At 35.5% G+C, this 26,244-nt stretch overlaps 1 protein-coding gene across 1 annotated transcript in view; it reads left to right on the top strand.

The window, feature by feature from the left end:
• Nucleotides 1–26,244, top strand: part of GRM3 (glutamate metabotropic receptor 3) — a 250,803-nt gene that overhangs the window by 118,378 nt on the left and 106,181 nt on the right. The gene's annotated exons all lie outside the window — the stretch shown is intronic.

Raw genomic sequence — 26,244 nt, 5'->3', positions numbered from 1 at the left:
GATGTGTATTTAAATATAATAATAGCCAATATATGAGAAAATCTCTTAAAGGGCCATAATACCCAAATGTTTAAACACTTGAAAGTGATGCAGCATAGCTGTAAAAAGCTGACTAGAAAATATCACCTTAACATCTCTATGTAAAAAAGAAAGATATTTTACCTCAAAAGATTCTCAGTAGCCACATCCCATTGTAAATGATTTCTAAGCAGCATATTAGTATGTCTGTCCCGGGACAGCCGAAGGGATGAGCCTCGTGCACTCTCATGTTATTTCCCTATTCAGTTTAAAGGAAGTTTACTATGAAATCTCATGAGAGTTAAAGGGACACAATACTCATATGCTAAATCACTTGAAACTGATGCAGTATAACTGTAAAAAGCTGACAGGAAAATATCACCTGAGCATCTCTATGTAAAAAAGGAAGATATTTTACCTCACAATTTCCTCAGCTCAGCAGAGTAAGTTCTGTGTAAAAAGTTATACTCAGCTGCTCCCAGCTGCAGGTAAAATAATTAAAAAAATGAAGAAATGAACAGCAGCCAATCAGCATCAGCAGTGCTGAGGTCATGAACTCTTACTGTGATCTCATAAGATTTGGCTTAACTCTCATGAGATTTCATAGTAAGCTTCCTTTACCTGATTGGTGAAATAATATGAGAGTGCACGAAGTTCATCCTTTCAGTTGTCCCGGGACAGACATACTAATATGCTGCTTAGAAATCCTTTACAATGGGAGGTGGCTACTGAGGAACTTTTGAGGTAAAATATCTTTCTTTTTTACATAGAGATGTTCAGGAGATATTTTCTAATCAGCTTTTTACAGCTATGCTGCATCACTTTATGGCCCTTTAATTGTAAATGAAAGTAATATACCTGCCCATCTCCGTGTTATCACATTACTTAAAGGGACAGTAAACACCAAAAATGTTATTGTTTAAAAAGATAGATAATCCCTTTATTACCCATTCCCCAGTTTTGCATAACCAACACAGTTATATTAATATACGTTTTACCTTTGTGATTACCTTGTATCTAAGCTTCTGCAGACAGCCTCATTATCTCAGATCTTTTGGCATACTTGCATTTCAGGCAATTAGTGCTGACTCCAAGGGCATGAACACAATGTTATCTATATGGCACACATGAACTAACGCCCTCTAGCTGTAAAACATTGTATAACAAAGCTAAAAATAATGTTGCAAAGCACTGCTGCCATAGTGTATTAAAGACATGTGCACTCTCCTCTTATGAGCCTACCTAGTTTTATACTTTTTAATTTAAAGATATCAAGATAACAAAGCAAATTGGATAACAGAAGTAAATTGGAAAGTTGTTTAAAATGTCATGCTACCTCTGAACCATGACAGTTTAATTCTGACTTTACTGTCCCTTTAAAATAGTTTAAATAAATGCAGTGTAAAATACTAATGGAAATTAGCTTCACACGTGATAATGAAGAGAAGTGTTACTCTATAAGATATATTCTTTGCATTTGTGAACGTCTGGTGATGGTATCTAAGGTGGAACATATTTGTAAATGATATAACACCTCCAACATGAATCATACACTTAATTAACCCCTAGGCTGCAAAAGATTGCTGTGACTAATTGCACGCAGAGGGACAGATGTACATCTTCACTATGCCTATACATTAATTAGGTGCATCTTGGTTTTTTTTTACTGTAGCATATGCAGTTGCAAGGCAAGACATTCCCTACTAGTATAGCTTAGAAAAAACAGTAGTTGTTCTGGATGAGTGAAAAGTGAAGGTGATTAAACACCCAGGAGGTGGCACACTAAATATAACTAGTGAAAAAGAAGGGGAATTGGTAGAAATGTTTGTAATGTGAAAAAAATTCAAAAAATATTTTGTTTTTAAAAGGTGTATGAATGATAAGTGGACTCTCAGGAATGGGTAAAAATTAGTGAAATGGTAAGGTATTATTTAACATGATAAAGTAATAAATTAATAAATTCTGGTAACAAATGTGAAATTGGTTAACCTTAATAAATGACAGAAATAGTATTCATGTTAAAGAAACAAAAGTTCAATTGCTGAATTTTTTTTTAATCCAAGTGAAAAAGGAGTGTATCAGGCAGCTCCACTTGGGTGAATGATCTTCGTTCACCTCAATGATCTAGGTTAGACAGAAAATGGGCGCCTCATAGTGAAATCTATATGTGATATATAATAAAGATACTTTAGTTTTATGTCTGATGAAACAACCGTGTTGTGTGGTCGAGAAATGCGTTGCAGCAACATTAAACTTGTCTTTTAACATTTATATATGGAGAAGTCTTTCTGCCTGATTATTCAGATTGAATTTGCTCTATCTGCACAAAGAACTATACAAACCATTACATCTCAGTTGGTTTGCCTGCACCATATCTTCAGCCTGTTGTTTGTTGTTTGATACTTGGATTCAAACTGGTCTCTACCGTGATACAGGATCAGTATCCAGTTAGCTGACTACTGCAAGTGTCAGCCAGCCTGTTTGCACTATCTAGTGCCTTCAAAAATTGTGAGTTTTACTATTTACCTTCTTTATTATATATCACATATGGATTTCACTATGAGGCGCCCATTTTCTTTCTAACCTAGTTCTGGATGAGTGTTGATCTGTTCTGTGCACCCCGACTCATTATCGTGGCAGTTTCAAACCAAAAATTTGACAGCTGCCCTAATATTGTATGGTAGTGTCTTATACATGCCTGGTACTCTGAGCAGCTAAAGAGGTGCAAGAGAGAGGAGGGGAATGTGACTTTGCAATGTTTTTTGTTTTTAATCCAAATGTTATTCGCTCTCATTTGGAGTATTCTAATAAATAGTATGCTTTTCTATATGAGACAAAGAAAAAAAATACATTATTGTCCCTTTAAATGGACAATAAACAGTTTGAGATTCCAAAATAAAATGTTTAGCTATGCATAGTAAAAAAAAATCTGCCTGGATGAAGATGGATGTCCGGACTTCAGGAACCGTGAGTAGATATTCTGGGGTTAGTATTCGGATTTTCTTTTTTTTTAGGGTAGTTTTTTTTAGATTAGAGCTTTGGGCTTTTGTAAAAGAGCTGAATGCCCTTTTAAGGGCAGTGAAAAAGAGCTGAATGCCTTTTTAAGGGCAATGCCTATACAAATGCCCCTTTAGGGGCAATGGGTAGCTTAGGTTTTTTTTTAGAGTTAGGTTTTTTATTTTGGGGGGTTGGTTGGGTGGTGGGTTTTACTGTGGGGGGGACGACTTGGTAATAAACTACTTTATTGTAGGCTAGGGCGTTGTATTTATTTTGGGGGGCTTTTTTATTTTTATAGGGCTATTAGATTAAGTGTAATTGTTTTTATATTTTTGATCATTTAGTTTATTATTTTTTGTAAGCTTAGTGTTTTTTATTTGTCGTAATTTAGTGTTTATTATTTTTTGTAATTTTAGATTTTTTTATTTTTTTCCGTAGTGTTAGGTTTTTTTAAATTTTTAATTTAGAGTTTATAGTTTAATGTTAGGTTTATTTTTATTTCACAGGTAAGTTTTTATTTATTTAAATATAGTAATATTGTAATTTTAATTTAAAGTTATGGGGATGTTATGTTTAGGGGTTAATAGTTTAATTTAGTGTTTTGAGATGTGGGGGGCCGGCGGTTTAGGGGTTAATAGGTTTATTTAGTGGCGGCAATGTAGGAGGCCAAAGGTGTAGGGGTTAATAACTTTATTATAGTGGCGGCGATGTGGGAGGCCGGAGGTTTAGGGGTAATCACTTTATTATAGTGGCGGCTATATGGGCGGCCAGAGGTTTAGGGGTTAATAACTTTATTATAGTGGCAGCGATGTCGGGGATTAGGGGTTAATATATTTAAATAGTGTTGGTGATGTGGGTGGGTGGCAGATTAGGGGTTATTAGGTTTATTTAATAGTTGCGATGTGGGTGGGCAGCAGATTAGGGGTTAATAGGTTTATTATAGTGTTTGTGATGCAGGATGGTGGCGGTTTAGGGGTTAATATGTAGTTTATGGGTGTTTTGTGTACTTTGTAACAGTTTAGTTATGAGTTTTGTGAAACATTTTTGTTTTGCAAAATCCATAACTACTGGTCTCAGATGGCGGTATGGATCGTGTCGGTATAGGCTCTAACGCAAGCATTTTAACCTGAACGCACAACCTGTAATAGCAGCGCTATGAAAATCCCACACAAAAACGTCATTTTTTTGAGTCCGGAATGGATGTTGCGATACAGGCTAAAATGCTTGCAGTATAACTATACCGACACGACTTGTAATATGCGTTCCTGGCCATTACGCTGGAATGGCCATTTTTTTCAGCATTAAAAGCCGTACCACAACACTTGTAATCTAGCTGAAGGTGTTTCTGCCTCATTCTGGTCATGGACTGGTTCTTCATTGAAAAACAATATCTAAATCATTAAAAGTAAATTGGAAAGTTGCATGCCCTATCTGAATTATGACATTTTAATTTTGACTTTATTTTCTCTTTAACATTCCTAACCTGTTGACACATCTTTTCATGAACTTGGTTGTCTGTTGTGAAGATTAGAAGTATTGACTGCATATAATGGAAGCACATCTCTTACCTGCTTTATCTTATCTTACCATTTTGATTATCAAGTAAATAAGTCACATGTAAAGATAATTGAAAATCTTGTTCTCGATAAGCTGATGTCATGTTTCTTATGTCGTTTATTTTACAGAGCGGTGAGAAATAAGCTCTCATCTGGAGCATTATAATATAATTGCACTAATAAATATAAGTTGTTAGATTATTGTCACTGCATGAGGCAGCAGACACAATCGATTTCTTAGCTACTTTCAAGGAATTGAAGGCAGCTGAGAATAGCTCTTTATCAAGATTTCAGTTGGCGTTGCTATACTTATTAAGTAGCTGGGAGCCTGCGGGGCAAAGCCTGACTGCTAAGGTCTAGCAGATTGTTTCCTTTGTAATTGTTCTTCAACTAATAATGTACAGACTCATTTGTGGTGAGGGAAATACACTAGTAATGTCTGACTCAAACATTATGGCTCTGGCAGTAACATTCTCATTATAGAGGGACTTAAAGGTGTCAAAATAAAGCTGTTTGTTAGATCTTTTTGCGTTTAATCCCAGTAAAGTGCTTAAACACATAGTTGAAGTTGTGCTCCCATGCACAATACATGAGAAGGATATAGCATTGTGAGTCAATCAAGAGCAGCACACGCCATATTCACTAATTACCGTTTGTGTCCTGTTAAGGAAGGGCTGGCTCTGGATATGCAACTTTAAATGAAAATGCACTCAAACAAGCAGTTAATAGTGTTTATGATATCCATATAGTTGCTGCAGGAACACACATAAAAATATGTGGGACCCCCCCTTTACACATACACGCACACACATGCATGTGGGCAGTTGCTTTCTGCTGCTGCTTATTGTTTAAAATGGCTTTTGTATAGCCGATACTGCAGTACTAAAATTTGCATTAGGTGGCAGTATTTAACAGGCAAAAGCAGGTATTTCAATTAAAAGAATAAAGGTGAACAAGCGACTATTTAATTCACTCCAGCAGGTAAAACAGATAATTACCGTACAGTGCATTGTCCCTTTTGCTGTGTTTTTACCCCTTAAACATTTAATGGAAAAAATATATATTTTTACACTTTTCTACCCCTTTTACAATATATTGAAAGGCAAAATAATATAAATAATAAAATACATGAGTGAAACAAGTAGAGCTATTAACCTAATTTCAACACAAATTATGAGTTAAAATAAAATGTTAAATAAAATAAATTATATAATTATAAATAAAACAACATGATCTGCCTTTAAGATGTTCTGTAGAATCTCTTACGCCTAGATTTAGAGTTCTGCGTTAGCCGTCAAAACCAGCGTTAAGGGGTCCTAACGCTGGTTTTGGCCGCCCACTGGTATTTAGAGTCCGTCAGGAAAGGGTCTAACGCTCACTTTCCAGCCGCGACTTTTCCATACCGCAGATCCCCTTACATCAATTGCGTATCCTATCTTTTCAATGGGATCTGCCTAACGCTGGTACTTAGAGTCTTGGCTGAAGTGAGCGTTAGAACTCTAACGACAAAACTCCAGCCGCAGAAAAAAGTCAGAAGTTAAGAGCTTTATGGGCTAACGCCGGTTCATAAAGCTCTTAACTACTGTGCTCTAAAGTACACTAACACCCATAAACTACCTATGTACCCCTAAACCGAGGTCCCCCCACATCACCGCCACTCTAATAAAAAAATTTAACCCCTAATCTGCCGACCGCACACCGCCGCAACCTACATTATCCCTATGTACCCCTAATCTGCTGCCCCTAACATCGCCTACACCTACATAATATTTATTAACCCCTAGTCGCCGCTACCTTACCTACACTTTTTAACCCCTAATCTGCCGACCGGACCTCGCCCCTACTGTAATAAATGTATTAACCCCTAATGCTAAGTCTAACCCTAACACTAACACCCCCCTAAGTTAAATATAATTTAAATCTAACAAAATAAAATAAATCTTATTAAATAAATTAATCCTATTTAAAGCTAAATACTTACCTGTAAAATAAACCCTAATATAGCTACAATATAACGACTAATTATATTGTAGCTATTTTAGGATTTTTTTTTTTATTTTACAGGCAACTTTGTATTTATTTTATTCAATTTCAATCCGATTGGCTGATTGGATCAGCCAATCAGATTGAGCTTGCATTCTATTGGCTGATCGGAACAGCCAATAGAATGCAAGCTCAATCTGATTGGCTGATTGGATCAGCCAATCGGATTAAACTTGAATTTGATTGGCTGATTCAATCAGCCAATCAGATTCCTCCTACCTTAATTCCGATTGGCTGATAGAATCCTATCAGCCAATCGGAATTTGAGGGACGCCATCTTGGATGACGTCACTTAAAGGAACCTCTATTCGTCGGGAGTTGCCGGAAGAAGAGGATGGATCTGCGTCGGCTGCTTCAAGATGGTCCCGCTCCGCGCCGGATGGATGAAGATAGAAGACGCCGCCTGGATGAACATGTCTACCGGTCCGGATGTCCTCTTCTTGCCGGATAGGATGAAGACTTCGGACCCTCTTCTGGACCTCTTCTTGCCGGATAGGATGAAGACTTCGGACCCTCTTCTGGACGGATCGGTGATACCCGGCGTGGTGAAGATAAGGTAGGGAGATCTTCAGGGGCTTAGTGTTAGGTTTTTTTAAGGGGGGTTTGGGTGGGTTAGATTAGGGGTATGTGGGTGGTGGGTTGTAATGTTGGGGGGGGTATTGTATGTTTTTTTTAAATGCAAAAGAGCTGTTTTCTTTGGGGGCATGCCCCGCAAAAGGCCCTTTTAAGGGCTGGTAAGGTAAAAGAGCTGTTGACTTTTTATTTTAGAGTAGGGTAGGGCATTTTTTTATTTTGGGGGGCTTTCTTATTTTTTTAGGGGGCTTAGAGTAGGTGTAATTCGTTTAAAATTCTTGTAATCTTTTTTTATTTTTTTTATTGTATGTTTTTTTTAAATGCAAAAGAGCTGTTTTCTTTGGGGGCATGCCCCGCAAAAGGCCCTTTTAAGGGCTGGTAAGGTAAAAGAGCTGTTAACTTTTTATTTTAGAGTAGGGTGAGGCATTTTTTTATTTTGGGGGGCTTTCTTATTTTTTTTAGGGGGCTTAGAGTAGGTGTAATTCGTTTAAAATTCTTGTAATCTTTTTTTATTTTTTGTAATTTAGTGTTTGGTTTTTTTTTGTAATTTTGTTTAGTTGATTTAATTGTAGATAATTGTAGATAGTTTAGTTAATTAATTTATTGATAGTGTAGTGTTAGGTTTAATTGTAACTTAGGTTAGGATTTATTTTACAGGTAATTTTGTAATTATTTTAACTAGGTAGCTATTAAATAGTTATTAACTATTTAATAGCTATTGTACCTAGTTAAAATAAATACAAAGTTGCCTGTAAAATAAATATAAATGTTAAATAGTATTTAAATATTAGGGTTTATTTTACAGGTAAGTATTTAGCTTTAAATAGGATTCATTTATTTAATAAGATTTATTTTATTTCGTTAGATTTAAATTAAATTTAACTTAGGGTTAGGGTTAGACTTAGCTTTAGGGTTTAATACATTTATTAGAGTAGCGGCGAGGTCCGGTCGGCAGATTAGGGGTTAATAATTGAAGTTAGGTGGCAGCGATGTTAGGGAGGGCAGATTAGGGGTTAATACTATTTATTATAGGGTTTTTTAGTTGGGAGTGAGACGGTTTAGGGGTTAATACATTTATTATAGTGGCGGCGAGGTCCGGTCGGCAGATTAGGGGTTAATAAGTGTAGTTAGGTAGCGGCGACGTTGGGGGGGCAGATTAGGGGTTAATAAATATAATATAGGGGTCGGCGATGTTAGGGGCAGCAGATTAGGGGTACATAGCTATAATGTAGGTTGCGGCGGTGTACGGAGCGGCAGATTAGGGGTTAATAATAATATGCAGGGGTCAGCGATAGCGGGGACGGCATATTAGGGGTTCATAAGTGTAAGGTTAGGGGTGTTTAGACTCGGGGTTCATGTTAGGGTGTTAGGTGCAGACTTAGGAAGTGTTTCCCCATAGGAAACAATGGGGCTGCGTTAGGAGCTGACGCTGCTTTTTTGCAGGTGTTAGGTTTTTTTTCAGCTCAAACTGCCCCATTATTTCCTATGGGGATATCGTGCATGAGCACGTTTTTGAAACTGGCGATGTCCGTAAGCAACGCTGGTATTTAGAGTTGCAGTGGCGGTAAATTATGCTCTACGCTCCCTTTTTGGAGCCTAACGCAGCCCTTCAGAGAACTCTAAATACCAGCTTTGTTTAAAAGGTGCGGGCGAAAAAAAGCACGCATAGCTAACGCACCCCTTCTAACGCAAAACTAGGTGTTAATGTTTAGCTTCTCAACCTTTGTTTTCCAGTCAGAGCAATTATAAATATGCCCAAATACGTATTTAGGGAAATTAGTGTATATCAGGAAAATGTGTTAGGTTGTAGGAACATTAAAATATTTTTGTATACATAAATCAGAAAGTAATCCCTTCACTGCAAAAGATATGCAAATATTTTTTGAAGTATTTAAAGGGACAGTCTACACCAATGTTTCTTGTGTGCAACTATTTTTTACTGCTGTACACAACAAACTGAGAGCGCAGCCGTCTCAGCTCCTACCTTGTGTGTGTGGCCTCCACGTAGCCTGAGCTCATCTCCCGCTTCCCTCCATGTTGTGTCACAGGGTGTACAGTGCTAGTGCAAGAAGCAGAAGCAGAGCACGGGACTCGCATCATTTCCCCATCCTCTCTCACTGCGGCACTAATTAGGAGGGGCTGCCTTGTTCATGGGAGCATTGTGCGCTCAAATCAGCCAGTTGCTCTGTGGCCACTGGACTCCTTCAAATCTATTGACCTCAGTCGGGTGGGGCGACCTACCGGGATATGTTTCGGCATCCCGGCGGGCCAATCAAGCCCTGGGAAGTGGGAGGTGTCAGGCGGTGGGTATGGAGTTAGTTGTGCAGGGAGAGGAGGGGCCTGGCTTTGGCCTGAGGCAGCACTGAGCTTGAGAAGAGGCTGGAGCTGGTGGTGAAACCTCAATTTCCCCATCCCTCCGATGTTGCGCAACTTGATATTCTGCCTGCACTGCACCAAGAGGGAAGGTGCATGGAGGTAACATTGGTCTACACCTTAGTCATCTTTAAGTCTTACCTTAGATTTATTTGCAAATAATCTTCCTATATCATGCAGCAGCAACAGTAAAAAAGTTATATTAAAATTAATATTGTTTCTGGACACTTTGAAATGAATGCAAAGCTCCACTCACTGGTGACAGATCGTGATGTCATCAGTGGAAGCCATTTTAAAGTAACCAGTAGAGTCTTTAGGGAGCGCTTGAAGCTTTCAAAACTAGGGAAGAGTCTTGTGGAGTGAGGCAGAGAGTTCCATAAGATGAGAGCCAGTCTGGAGAAATCTTGTAGACGGGAATGTGAGGAGGTAATAAGAGAGGAGGAGAGTAGGAGGTCATGAGCAGAGAGAAGGGGACGGGAGGGAGAGTATCTGGAGACAAGGTCTGAGATGTAGGGGGGAGCAGTGCAGTTGAGGGCTTTGTATGTAAGAGTGAGAGTTTTGTGTTTAATCCTGGAGGCAATAGGAAGCCAGTGAAGGGATTGGCAGAAAGGTGCAGCAGATGAAGAACGACGAGTAAGGAAGATGAGCCTGGCAGAGGCATTCATTATGGATTGTAAAGGAGCTAGGCGGCAGCTGGGGAGACCAGAGAAGACAGAGTTTCAGTAATCAAGGTGCGAAAAGATGAGAGAGTGGATTAAAATATTAGTTGTGTCTTGTGTAAGGAAGTGTCTAAATTTAGAGATGTTTTTAAGGTGGAAGCGGCAGGATTTAGCCAAGGAATGAATGTGAGGAGTTAAAGAAAGATCTGAGTCATATGTGACCCCAAGACATCGGGCATGCGGGGTAGGGGTAATGATGGAGTTGTCGCTAATGTTTGTTAGAGAAGCTGACATTATGCTGTATAAGATATAATATTTACAGCTGTCCCGCTGGTAATTTTATTTGAGATTGGGGACGCCCAATCTTTGTGTATGTTTTTAAATAAGAAAATCTTGAATTGAATATTTAATAAAGTTTTTTTCTACTTTTTAAGATTCATGTGTAAAGTGATTTTGTTTGTATTTTTATGAGTTCAGGGTTTATATAAATAAACTTTTTGGATATGGTCATATGGTCATTATTTGTTTTGTCACTTTTTCCTGTAATTAGTTACAGTAAGCAGTTAGTGCTAGACTCTAGACTTAAAGGGACAGTCTAGTCAAATTTAAACTTTCATGATTCAGATAGGGAGTGCAATTTTAAACAACTTTCCAATGTACAAATTTGCTTTGTTCTTTTGGTATGCTTTGTTGAAAGCTAAACCTAGGTAGGCTCATATGCTAATTTCTAAGCCCTTTAAGTTTGTCACAGCTAGAGGGCATTAGTTCATGTGTGTCATATAGATAACATGGTGCTCACGCACGTGGAGTGGTAGGAGTCAGCACTGATTGGCTAAAATGCAAGTCTGTCAAATTAACTGAAATAAGGGGACAGTCTGCAGGCTGAAACAGCCTGCACTTGAAAACAACTACATAAATAGCACTCAAGTGGTTAAATATGCATAACAGTGTCCAAAAAGAGATACTATATAGATTGTCAGACAAGTGATGTGCACTATTGACTTATGGTTGACAACTAATGGAGGTTAAAATATAACTTTTCTTAGAAGCGCAATTTAAAATTGGAAAAACACACTCACTGTGTTAGGTGAATCAACAGCATATGCTCTTTATGTTAGAAAATTGCAACTGAACTTAGTATGACTTTAGCAATAGATTTCAAATGAGCAGTGTACCAAAGAGTTATACTGTATCACAGAATCCTTGTTGGCATGTATTAGCTCTTTAATAATATCCAAATTATTGTGCTCATATATATAGAAATCTATATGATATTGATAGATATATGCTTGAGCTCAAAAAATTCCTGCTTGTGATATAACAATCTAAAACTTCTGATATATCTAGGTACAAGCAATCTGTTATGTACCTCTGGAGGTGACGGCCTATAAATAACCAATGAGACTTAAATTACTATTTCAGATAATTGGTTTTAACACCACAATGTGGTGGATAAATCATAAAATAGTGTGATAACAAGATATACTATGTTTTATTTATAGCTGATCTCTCCGTTAAATAACAATGGTTATGGTGATCAATGGCACAGTTTACTCATAATGCTTGATGAGTGATACCTAGAGTGATATTCTTATTACTGTAGGGTGTGCAAAGAATAGCCTTCCCAAATATATGTGAGTTAATCAGTTTTTGTTACAAATCGTAACCTATAATATTACAAACTTGTACAATTGTTACTGTTCACTAGATTATATTATTCCACAAAATAGAGTACTAGTGAATTGTTACTGATAATATATTGTTTGTAAAATATATAGAACGTTGTATAACTAGATTGAGTCTAAGCTCTAGTTACAGGCTAGTTCTTTGAAACGATTGTGTTAGCTGATAGTATTATAATAACTCCTAAGGTTGTAGCATAAATCAGCGTGAGAGAAAAAAACCTATCTCTCTATTTCTCAGTGATCAGACACCAAACCGAAGCTAGATTGTTTGTGCTATGATTAGCTAGATTCAGTTAGAGTATTGAGCGTGAAATTCAAATTTCTGGCATTAACGCCTATTCAGAGCTAAAGCGGCTAAGTCTTATGCTAATATTTTAAGTATTTTCAGTAAAGCATGCTGATATTTCTATGTTTTAACAACAAGTGAGGCTTATTAAAAGTAAGGAGACCCCTGACGCGGCGTTTCACTAACGCTTCCTCAGAGGGGTTACGCGGGCCGACTAACATCCGGTGTTATATACCCATATGTTGTACTTGGCTCTGAGTCCTAATTGGGCTATGGGTTGGATTTTCTATTGGTTAGAGTGCGTGTCAATCATCCTTAGTGCGGTGGAATATCATTGTCAGATGAATTGCGGTATGGAAACAGTGTTACAATTGCTGGGTAAACAATGTAACATTCTGTATTCAGCAAATACAGAGTTTATACTTTGAAAATGTAAAACTAATGTGAAATACCTCTCATACTTAGATAATAAATGTTTATCAGATTGGATAAAAATTAATATTGACTAAGATGCTTGCTTGACTTGTAATAATAAGAGGAGGGGGAAAAAAAGAGATAAAAAAGGAAAATTGTGTATAATAACGGATGAATACTAAACTAAACATAAAAACCAAAAGTAAAAAATATAAATTTTGTAAAGAATATAAATAATCCGAGAGGTTTAAAATAAAAAAATGAAAAAAATATATTATATGAATTGGATTGAAAGAATTGATTAACTGTGATGTGTATAGTGGTATGTGAATTATTATTTTAAAAAATCATTAATGTTGTGTCATTATTTTTATATTATAAAGTGAAAAACTACTATATGTTCTTGCTATGAATATAGCTTAATTAATACAATGTGAATAAACTAAAATAAAAATAAGTTAAAAATATAAATCCAGTGTCATCACTCTATAAAAATATCTTTTAATAAATATAAGTAAATACTTATGTGTCCTAGTGAGAATAGTGAATTCTTAACACTTAAAATTCTGGACTTGTATGAATCCAGATGTGATGCTACCTGAGTATATATTTCTAGTGCCGGGTTAAGTGACCTAAAGTGCATGAAGTGGATTATAGAGAAAAAAAAAAATAAAAAAATTATACAATGTGGTGAAAATTAAACATGAATTATCTAAAGTGAAAATATCCTGAAAAAACTTGTGTTGATGTCTATTCAACTAAAAAACAGAAATCAAAATTTACAGTATGTTTTAAAAATAATTTGCAATCTAGTGTTGTGGTGACTTAGTAAAAGTCAAGGTTGCTTACAGTACATTGTACATATATAATTAAAAGCGATATGTTTACTATGGGAAATAGATTGTATATCCCCTACTAAAAAAATAATTTGTCTGTATTGTTGTTGTTTACCCATTATATATTTTAACCTACTATGTTGGTATAATTTTGTTGTGTAGGATACTAGGGCTGATTTACAGATATACATGAGAATTGTTATAATCATTCAGTCCATATGGTTTTACACTATTTAATAAGTGTATCCATCTACACTCCATTTTCAACAGTGTTTGCTCTAGGTTGCCTCCTCTTATTCCTAGGGTGGCCTTTTGTAACACTGAAAATTTGAGTAGGGAATCATTACTGTTGTGTTTGTGATAAAAATGTTTGGCCACACTGGTTATCTGTTTGTTTTTTTCCAGGTCTTAGTGAGCATTTTTAATATTTCTGCTATGTTCCATTATTCTAGTTCTGGCCTGACGTGTCTTCATCCCGACATAGAATAGTTTACATGGACACTGGAGGACATACACAACACCTGCTGCAGTGCAGGAGAAATGGGCTGATAATACATGTTTGTTTGCATATTTATCAGTTATTTCCTTCATTTTCCACACTTTAGGACATGTACTGCATGTTCCACATGGGAACATGCCTTTAGATTGACATGCTCTCTTTGGCATGTGAGTGTAATGGCTTGAAACTAGAGTATCTTTCCGATTTCTAGGTCTTTTATAACCTATGGATACTCTGTCCCCAATCTGACTTGACAATAGAGGATCATTTTGTAGTATATGCCAATGTTCATTCATAATTTTAGTTATTTGTTTGATCTGTGGGTTATATGAGGTTATCAATCTGGGTTTGTTGTCAATCTTTTTTTGCCTTGGTTGTAATAGTACTTGGCGGTCTGTACACATAGCTAACATTTTTGCTTTTTTGATGGAACGTTTGCTATAGCCACGATCCTGGAGTCTATTTGATAATTTAGTTGCTTCATGCTTGAATGTACCAAGGTCAGAACAGTTTCTACGCAACCTGATAAATTCCCCTTTAGGAATGGCTTTCAGGGTACAGGGTGCATGGGCACTTGTGTGATGTAGTAAGGTATTGGTGGCAGTTTTTTTCCTATATATGGTCGTGCTTACTGTTCCTTGTGGATCTACTAGTATTTGTAAATCTAGGAAGTTTACCATATGTTGACTGTACTCAAAAGTGAGTTTTATATTCAGCTTGTTGTTATTCAAGATATTCATGAATTCCATCAATTCACATTCTGGGCCTTCCCAGATGAACAGGATGTAAAGGATGGAAGCATCTGAACAATATTAGAGTGTGTCGTAAAGATTAGTGCTTCCACTTATATATACTGAATTATACAGAGCCAATTCTGATACACATGTGTAGTCAACTAGCTTGTCAGTAGACATCTATACTCATGTAATAAGCCTTAGTGTATAAAGTCAAATTACAGACAACCACTCATAACTTAATAAAGACCATCTGTGATTGCTAACTTAATATGCAGGGCCTGCCCAAAACTTGAGCCTTGCACTGGATAATGCTCGATTAGTATACCCTGCTGTCAGTATAAGCCATGTCAGTTTGTTAGACAAAAGGGTAATGGATAGTGTGTATACAGATGTATAAAAAAGTATAGGGTGGTTTGTAGAATGCTCTAATCAGTTTATTAGCGTTAGTACTCATATAGTTAAATACAATGTTATATATCACTATACAGGCCTCTACCCATAACTTAATGAAAAAACATCAGTTTACCCATAACTTAATGAAAAACCTAAATACTGGCTCTGCTATATAAATTAATCCCTTTGCATTGACTTATTATTAGGATGTAACAAAGGATGTGTGCTTATTCATTGCTTTCAACAAGTAGTATTAGCAAGGATTTGAGCCATACTTTATCTTTGCCATATTTATTTATTATTTGTCCTATAATTATCCCTCTTGATGCCCATATGTGATTAGGTTAATATTTATTTCAGTAATATACTGACCACTTATGGTTTTTACCATGTTGCTTTATTTAATAACATGCATTAACAATGTACATACATATCGTCAATTAGTATGATATTGTTTGATATACCTTTTCTTGACATGTTAAATTGTGTTTGGACTACTACATTAAGAGTGTTATAAATATATCCTATTATTGGGTTTAGCTTAGCTCTGTGTCTCCCAGGTTGTCCCATCTCTATGTACATTAGGAGTTAAGTTTAAAAGATTTTAATCAATTATGTAATCCACCCCCTTTATGGGAGTGGTCAACAGGTATATCAGGTGATGGCAGCATTACCTGGTATAGGTCTATGACTACGGCCATAGAGTGCCGAAACCGGTCAGACTTTGTATTTTAAACTTTTTTTCTATCATGTTTTATCCTATGGAGTTACGAATCTAATAAAGGAATTTATTTAACTTTTTTACTGTGTGGAGATCGTTCCTTAATCTGGATGTGCTTCGGATCCTTTTTTTCAATGTGTATACAGATGTATCAAAAAGTATAGGGTGGTTTGTAGAATGCTCTAATCAGTTTATTAGCGTTAGTACTCATATAGTTAAATACAATGTTATATATCACTATACAGGCCTCTACCCATAACTTAATGAAAAACCATCCGTGATTGCTAACTTTATTTGTAAGGCTTTCCCCCAGCTTAAGCCTTGTAATAAGTCAGGCTCAAATAGTATACCTTGTTTTCCATATAAATTAGTTAGAACATGGGGAGATACAGAAGATACTTATATATATGCAAGAGTTAAATAAACAAAGATATTATGTTGTTATTACATTGTGTTAGACCGATAATATAGCAAGGTATAAAGTAATAATTTAATTTCTCGTTAATTTTAATATCATCTGCTCGGTCTGTATTCAAAAATAGTAAAAACATATATATATATATACCCTGCCCGTAAGGGATAACTAATCACCACTCAAAAACAGCACATTATTATTAACTCTGCAACAGATAGGGCTTGATAAGTGTGCTGCTCTATCTGTAAATAGTAGCTCCGGTATTCTTGCATACAATGTTATTTGTGTGTAATCGTATCAATAGTGTATCCGGCAGACTGCCTTGTATAACGTTATAATTCCCCACATAGTAAAGAAAGCAAGTAAATAGAGACTGTGGTTGTCCCTTGAATCGTCTTGTAAAGTTAACACTATTAGCATCCAAATCGCCAGCAAGCAAACCGTGGTTAAATATTGAGAACTGTTAACAGGTTATTGTGCGGTTCTATATTATAATTTGCCCAGCATAGAGCTAATCCATTAAAAGTTTAAGTATTTCTATTAATTAGATAAAGACTATAAGCTGCCTAAGGCATACTAAAAATACAGGAGCTCCAAGGACTCCTCACCATTACCCTAACGTCCCTAACATCAATAAACAGTCAATACTGCACATCACGTGTCTGACTATCTATATAGTATCTCTTTTTGGACACTGTTATGCATATTTAACCCCTTGAGTGCTATTTATGTACTCTTTTTCAAGTGCAGGCTGTTTCAGCCTCTCTTGTCAGTTGTGGAATTGTGCTTTTACTACATAGCACCAAACCTTCCTATTAACATTTAAAGGGACACAGTTCACTTATTTTATTAGGAATAATAGGGGTGTAGTACCTTTTTTCAGTAGTGCCATTGGTTTCCTCCTCCTTTTTTCATATTTTAGTAGCCTGGAAACAGCTTTCCATACCAATAGAGCACACTTCATCTATTATAGACACTGAATATTAACTAACATGTCTTCCAAATGGGAAACAGATAGAAAGTCAAGACAACAAAAAAGAGAAATTGATTTAAATGCTGTATTTGAAAATCCATCTGTCAGTACAACAAATAGCCCAGATTCAATGAATCAAACTCTCAAAGATATTCATAAATTAATGTTTAAACAGGATAAATTATGGTGGAATCATCATTTTTTTGTAAAATATATTGAACTCAAACTCATCCCTAGGGGACATAGAATACAACTTTTCTTTGCTTTTGAATTCCGTAACCCAGAACATAATCAAGAATGGGAGATAGCACTTTCGGAATGCTCCGTAAAATTAATGAAAATCTTAATCACACATGATAAGGAAGAATACGATCTGTTAGAAACTAAAGTACAAGAACTAAACATAAAATTACAGGAATTTGAATCACTCAAAGAATTTGAAGCAGCTTATAAACAATACCAAAAAGAAGTGGACATATATGAGGCAGAAATTAAACTCACAAAACAGGGAAAACTAAGTAGATACAAAACTGATTATGCTAACAATAGAGTTTATAAATGGCAAAAGAAATTTAAAGTGAATAATAATAAATCATCTAAAGTCATTATCGTTCAAAGTGACATTTCAGATATTGAGGGTGAGGATTCCAAAACACATGAGTCTGACAGTGAACCACAGACATCCTCAGCAGAGAGTCATATGAGAATAACTAGGGGTAAAAGGAAAGATTTTTTAGGTCAAAGTGTCTCTTCAAATTCAGACACACCATAAGAGGCAGGGGGAAAACCCAAAAGAAACAACAAAAGCTAGCCACACAACAAAACAAACAAAAAAAGCTGGAAACCGTATCAGAGACCCCAAGTCCATTTTCCCAGATGAAAATTATTGACAAATGATCATATTCAAGTACTCTCAAAAGGCATGACATTTTGTCCCACGCCAAAGTTGGATACATTTGAGATAATAAAAGATGTACAATTATATATTCGAAAAATTGCTCTCAAAAGATTATTTTTGAATAGACCTTCAAATACAAGCCAATAAGAAACAAATATGCTCTCAGAGGATGAGAGAAACACTCTTGTCAACCTTGAAGATCTACTTCAGGAAAGTGAATTTATATCAAGTATCAAGTACTGAAGGAGAAAATACAAATGAGCTTAAGTGGCGAGATACATTAAAAAACAAGTCGAAATGTATGCCTAAAATCAACCAGTGCTCTCAATTACAAGTTTTCAATGATATTGTATGTGAAAAAATTCTCCAAATTCCAGAGAAAAAAATAAACCGTAACCTTACAATAACAGAACAAAGAGCTTTGAAAGATATGCAAACATGGCAGGACATTATCATTAGAAACTCAGACAAGGGGGGCAATATTGTATTGTGGCCACTTAATATGTATCGGTTGGAAACTGATAAACAACTACGAGACAACTCCTGTTACAATAAGTTAAACTACAACCCCACACATGAGTATTTTCAACTTTATTCAAATTTAATAGAGGGAGCAAAAAATTATAACATCATTAATACTAAGGAATATCAGTTTCTAAAAGTATCCAACCCCACTGTAGCTACCTTCTACTTAATTCCAAAGATCCACAAAAATCAAACTCACCCCCCTGGCCGACCTATAGTGTCTGGAATCAATAGTCTTACTGAAAAAGCCAGTAAATATATAGACTATAGACTTAGGAATTATCTCACCCACATTTCATCATATGTCCAGGACACTACTGATGTCTTAAACCAATTGGACAATATTCATATTTCCAAACAAACATGGCTTGTCACAGCTGAATCTTTGTACACTTGTATCAAACATGAGCTCGGAGTGGAAGCAGTTCAATGGTTCCTCAACATGGGATCTGAAGAAGACCCCATTCATGATGAATTTATCCTTCAGTTATTAAAATTTGTACTTAAACATAATTTTTTTACTTTCAACAATTGTTTCTATCTACAAACAAGGGGTACCGCCATGGGTACAACATGTGCTCCCACCTATGCCAATCTATTTTTAGGCTGGTGGGAGCAGAAACATGTTTTTTCTGGAAAAAATTCCCCTCTGGATGCGTTATATAGACGACGTGCTGTTCCTATGGGATGGCACTAAAGAAGAACTAGACCATTTTCTTCTTGCTCTTAATTCAAATCAGCTCAACATTAAATTAACTTATGAGGCCAGTCAAACTAAAGTAAACTTCCTGGACTTGGAAATAACTAAAACGGAAGAAGGAATGCTCTCTATGGATGTACATAGAAAATCAACAGCTACTAACAGTGTTCTTCATAGCTCTAGTGCGCATGCCCCTAATACTATTCAAGCCATCCCTATAGGAGAATTTTTAAGAATGAGAAGAAACTGTTCCTCAGATATAAATTACAACAAGAGAGCCAAAGAACTGTCTGAAAGACTATCATTGAGAGGATACAGTAGAAGGGTAATTAAAAGGACAGAATTTAGGGCAAGAACAACTAACAGAAAGGAGTTACTCCGTAAAAAATCAAAACCAAAAGAAGATCAGATAAGATTTATATCTACGTACAATCCCCAAAGCACTTATATAAAAATGTTGCTTCAAGACAACTGGCATATTCTAATGTCTGACCCCAAGTTAAAATCAACAGGGTATAGGAGAACTTGAAGTTTAAAAGACCTCATAAGTCCTAGTCATCTAGAGGTTGTCAAAACTAAAAGTGTATTCACGAATGGATCCTTCAAATGTGGAACCTGTACTTCATGTAGTTTTATGCTAAAAACACATACAATACATGATCGTTTCAACAAACCACATACAATTAATGCACACATCAACTGCCAAACTGAAGGAGTAGTTTATGCATTACGTTGCAAATGTGATCTGTTTTACATTGGCATGACAACCAGAAAAATAAGAGTAAGGTTGCAAGAACATCTCAGAAATATTAAAAATGCAGGAAAAGATCTCCAAGCAGGGAAACAACTTCTGTGGCTAGACACTTCTTCAACAAACATAATTCCAAACAAAGTGATTTAAAATGCTTTGGAATACAAAAAGTCAAATTTGGAATTAGAGGAGATTTGAAGCAAACTTTATTAAAAGCTGAAAGCAAATGGATTTTCCTTCTCAATACAGTTCATCCATTCGGTCTTAATGAGTGCAATAATTTTTCTTCATTTTTATAAATCATTCAGAAGCAGTAACTCCACTTCTAATGCAGTCCAGTTCTCTAAAGACTATATCCAGTTCTAATTAAAATTCAAAATAATGATTATTATTATTTTACTTGTGTTAGGTTATAACTGATAACACTACAATAGTTATTTTGGTCACCCATTAGAACTGTAGGTTGAAATTAGATACGACATGGTTCTTTTAATTATTTTAGGTCACTTCTTAGTATTATGGAATGTCACATATTCCAGCGATTATATTTGGGGTTTTAGTGTTTATTTAATAATTTTTTATCATTCAATTCATATTTATAGATCTCCAATATTTTGAGGGAGGAGACTAGACAGCACCACCACTTACACAGTACCTATGCACATATACCTATATTTTCATGTTAATTACACATGCACAAAGTATAAAGCAATTTTCACTAGTAAATTTGTATTAATTGAATAATTTTCATCACAATAGTACACACAGTATATAAGTTTTCATAATGTATCACTTTATTCAACTATGTGGGATTATTCCCAACACACATTAATTAGTCATCAGCACAATATCACATTGTGACGAATTTATTACATTAGTATCCAATTTGGTAACTAGCAATCAATATTGATTCTAACAATAGGGATATAAGACCGGTTACAAGTGCTATTAGTGATACTATCAAACTTTAGTATAGGATCGTTTATCATAGCAACACTTGATTTATTTTGCTTTGGAAAGGCTACTGATCATAATATATACCTTGGTATTCTTATCAGACAAAATCTAGTATTATATCTCCAACACTAATATTTAGTTTGCTAACAGCATTGATCATACCGATCCTGTCATCTGTCATAGTCTTTATGCTAGCACGGACTGCCATTGGTAGGTTGGGGATTGGCTAACATCTGATGACATCACCCCAAGAGGCATGGTTATCATGCTATAAAAGACCGGTATGTGAGCGGCGCGCTCACTTTTTGAAAAACCCGAAAGGCGAAACATGTTAGATACTTTAGCGTACTGGTGAGGGGTCCTTGGAGCTCCTGTATTTTTAGTATGCCTTAGGCAGCCTTTAGTCTTTATCTAATTAATAGAAATACTTAATAAATAGAAATGCTTTTAATGGAGTGGCTCTATGCTGGGCAAATTATAATATAGAACCGCACAATAACCTGTTCTCAATATTTAACCACGGTTTGCTTGCTGGCGATTTGGATGCTAATAGTGTTAACTTTACAAGACGATTCAAGGGACAACCACAGTCTCTATTTACTTGCTTTCTTTACTATGTGGGGAATTATAACGTTATACAAGGCAGTCTGCCGGATACACTATTGATACGATTACACACAAATAACATTGTATGCACGAATACCGGAGCTACTATTTACAGACAGAGCAGCACACTTATCAAGCCCTATCTGTTGCAGAGTTAATAATAATGTGCTGTTTTTGAGTGGTGATTAGTTATCCCTTACGGGCAGGGTATATATATATATATGTTTTTACTATTTTTGAATACAGACCGGGCAGCTGATATTAAAATTAACGAGAAATTAAATTATTACTTTATACCTTGCTATATTATCGGTCTAACACAATGTAATAACAACATAATATCTTTGTTTATTTAACTCTTGCATATATATAAGTATCTTCTGTATCTCCCCATGTTCTAACTAATTTATATGGAAAACAAGGTATACTATTTGAGCCTGACTTGTTACAAGGCTTAAGCTGGGGGAAAGCCTTACAAATAAAGTTAGCAATCACGGATGGTTTTTCATTAAGTTATGGGTAGAGGCCTGTATAGTGATATATAACATTGTATTTAACTATATGAGTACTAACGTTAATAAACTGATTAGAGCATTCTACAAACCACCCTATACTTTTTGATACATCTGTATACACACTATCCTTTACCCTTACACTATCCATTACCCTTTTGTCTAGCAAACTGACATGGCTTATACTGACAGCAGGGTATACTAATCGAGCATTATCCAGTGCAAGGCTCAAATTGTGGGCTGGCCCAGCATATTAAGTTAGCAATCACAGATGGTCTTTATTAAGTTATGAGTGGTTGTCTGTAATTTGACTTTATACACTAAGGCTTATTACATGAGTATAGATGTCTACTGACAAGCTAGTTGACTACACATGTGTATCAGAATTGGCTCTGTATAATTCAGTATATATAAGTGGAAGCACTAATCTTTACGACACACTCTAATATTGTTCAGATGCTTCCATTTTCTATGTCCAATATACATATGGATACTTAAGTCTCAGTCAGTCCACGATTACATCCCTACCGTGATAAGACTTTTTTGATTGCTTTGATAAGTGTATCTAACTTATGACTTAGGGCCAGACACAATTCAATCTATCACACCTCTGAGTTGGTATGATGACGACACTGTTTTGTCAATAACTGTATGCAGGATATTGTGTGAACTCTCCTTTTCAATTTACCATATTACAAAGGTATTCTCTGTCTTGTAGGACATTACTATAGATACCTACAATAGAGTGGTTCTAGTTTCGTCCCCAGTCCTATCCAGCTCCTATTAAATACAGTTACTATTCATTTCTATAGGATCCTAAGTGTGTTTTTAATGTGTGTTTTTTCCAATTTTAAATTGCGCTTCTAATAAAAGTTATATTTTAACCTCCATTAGTTGTCAACCATAAGTCAAAAGTGCACATCACGTGTCTGACAATCTATATAGTATCTCTTTTTGTACACTGTTATGCATATTTAACCCCTTGAGTGTTATTTATGTAGTCTTTTTAAAGTGCAGGCTGTCTCAGCCTCTCTTGTCAGTTGTGAAATTGTGCTTTTACTACATAGCACCAAACCTTCCTATTAACATTTAAAGGGACACAGTTCACTTATTTTATTAGGAATAATAGGGGTGTAGTACCTTTTTTTCAGTAGTGCAATTGGTTTTCTCTTCCTTTTAACAATTCTGGAGTAGACTGTCACTTTAACTACAGAGGCATTGGTTATACACTTTAGTGACCTATTTATACCTAAATATGCTTGCTTTTTAAACTGTATTACTCACAGGCTAAACTTTGCTTTAAATATATCAATCTATATAACAATTATTAAGTGTTTCATGTCCAATTAAAGGGATTTAGATAGAGCATGCAATTTTAAGCAAATTTCTAATTTACTCCTATTATCAATTTTTCGTCGTTCTTTTGCTATGTTTATTTGAAAAAGAAGGCATCTAAGCTATTTTTTAGTTCAGAACCCTGGATAGCACTTGTTTATTGGTTAGTAAAATTAATCCACCAATCAGCAAGAACAACCCAGGTTGTTCGCCAAAAATGGTCCGGCATCTAAACTTACATTCTTGCATTTCAAATAAAGATACCAAGAGAATGAAGAAAATTTGATAATAGGAGTAAATTAGAAAGTTGCTTAAAATTGCATGCTCTATCTGAATCGTGAAATTAAAAAAAATTGGGTTCAGTGTCCCTTTAAATGAAAATTCTGGCATGGAACTAAAAATTATGTCACAAGTGATATTGGATATTGGTAGACAGATTGATAAAGAGACATGTCACTCAGTATGAGTTATCATTTATACTTGATGCAACTGGGAGAAAGAAAAAGTTTTATGATGTATACCTGTGTGTTTCTAAATATAAAAAAAATATCAGCTCAGGTGTGTGAGCAATTATCATTCAGCTCTTTTTTTCACTTTCATCTGTCTGGAGTTAACACTATTTTTCTACTGTGATCCTGTGGGATTTCACCATTATCTAGCAACATTTCAGTGGCTGTGTCTGCTCAGATGTTCTTTTCTTTGTAAGTCTCTGGGCAAGGCTCCTGATTGGAGGTTTAAAATCCCTCTACAGTGGGATGTAGTTAATGATTAAATATGTTCTAGTCAGCTTTAAAAAAATTTGCAGATTTAACAAAGTGTAAATCTGATTAAATGCTCAATTTGGTATATGAGGGTGTTTCTTATAATAAACCACCAAAAAAATGTACAAACAGAAAAAGAATTTTCTTAAAATAAACTATTTTTTTTCCAAATGGTTTACAAATTCCTATGTGAATACTGAATAAAAACAGGCAACAACAAAAAAAAACACAGTCTGCTGTTTTTTATAGGAAAATATAAATAAGTATGAAAAAAGTATGAAAATGTTTATTTAAAAAAACAAACAAATATATGTTATGTATAAATCAATACAGCAATAAATATTGCCTCCGAAGAATGCAGAGGAACAGAGTACGCAGTACATGATACGGTATATTGATTGCTATTTGTAAGACTTGTCAAATTAGATTAGCCAACAGAAAGCGCATGCTGACTTTGCAACTGTGTTTATTTGAAGTAACAGGTGGTTTTATTGATCGAAATCCACTGGAAAAAAAAGTCCTGTGGTACAAAAATATAGAGTTTTTTAATCAAGACAAAAGTTTAAAGTTAATAAAGACAGTTGAGCCATAAAAGACCAATAAATCCTGACATCTAGGGAAGTGAGTACCTACATATTCAGTGCAGAAATGACTGGTTTATTAGTTGCATTATAATATACGTTATTAGTATATAAAGATGTTGAAAGTGCTGCCATGTGGCGATATTTTCGAAAGGGATCCAACGCCATGTAGAGAAAGCTGGTGAAATATTCCAAGGTGCTGACATCATTGTTTAAAGGCAGCATCGCTGAGAGGTATTTTACTATACATCGCAAATGGTGGTTATGCTGGCGAAATATTCCAAGGTGCATTGCCACCGACATTTGTGATGTAAAGTAAAAGATCTCATTTAAATATATCACACAAACTAATAAACATAACTATGACCCTCTAAACCGCCATACCCCACTGCAATAAACTCCCTACTCTGCTTAACCCCTAATCTGCCAATACAACACCACATTATCCCCTAACCTACTTAACCCCTACACTGTCAATACCCCACCTCATTATCCCCCTAACCTATTTAAAGGGATATGAAACCCAAATTTTGTCCTTACATGATTCAGATAGATCAAGCAATTTTAAACAACTTTCTACTTTACTTCTATTGTCAATTTTTATTCATTCTGGAGCACTAGATGGCAGCAGTTTTGTAAGAATGTAATCCATTTGCAAGAGCACTAGATGGCAGCAGTTTTGTAAGAATGTAATCCATTTGCAAGAGCACTAGATGGCAGCAGTTTTGTAAGAATGTAATCCATTTGCAAGAGCACTAGATGGCAGCAGTTTTGTAAGAATGTAATCCATTTGCAAGAGCACTAGATGGCAGCAGTTTTGTAAGAATGTAATCCATTTGCAAGAGCACTAGATGGCAGCAGTTTTGTAAGAATGTAATCCATTTGCAAGAGCACTAGATGGCAGCAGTTTTGTAAGAATGTAATCCATTTGCAAGAGCACTAGATGGCAGCAGTTTTGTAAGAATGTAATCCATTTGCAAGAGCACTAGATGGAAGTGCTTTTTCCTGTCATCTAGGTATCTCTTTGACACTATCAATATCATAGGAACTAAGCAAATTTGATGAAGATAGAAGTAAATTGAACACTTTTTAAAAACGGTATGTTCTGTCTGAATCACAATTTTTTGGGGGGTTCTTATCACTTTAACCCCTAAACCACCAATACCCCACCATAATAAGCTCCCTACTCTGCTTAAGCCTGAAACCACCAATACCCCACTGCATTATTCCCCTAACCGACTTAATCCCTAAACCGGCAATACCCCACTCAAATAAACTCCCTACTCTTTTTTTTTAGGATGAAGTGTACAAATAAATGTTACACTCTTCACCTAGGAAAGAGAGTAGACAAATGTTTCCCTAAAATAAATTATTTGTGAAAAAGGCCTGTCTAGAAAGTACTTAGGTATGCCCTATACTGTGCAATGTAGGTATCTTACA

The sequence above is a fragment of the Bombina bombina genome, chromosome 6 (assembly GCF_027579735.1).
Source record: "Bombina bombina isolate aBomBom1 chromosome 6, aBomBom1.pri, whole genome shotgun sequence".
NCBI classification, from domain to species: domain Eukaryota; kingdom Metazoa; phylum Chordata; class Amphibia; order Anura; family Bombinatoridae; genus Bombina; species Bombina bombina.
The sequence above is the reverse complement of the archived record's forward strand: the minus strand, read 5'-3'. Positions and strand labels throughout refer to the sequence as shown.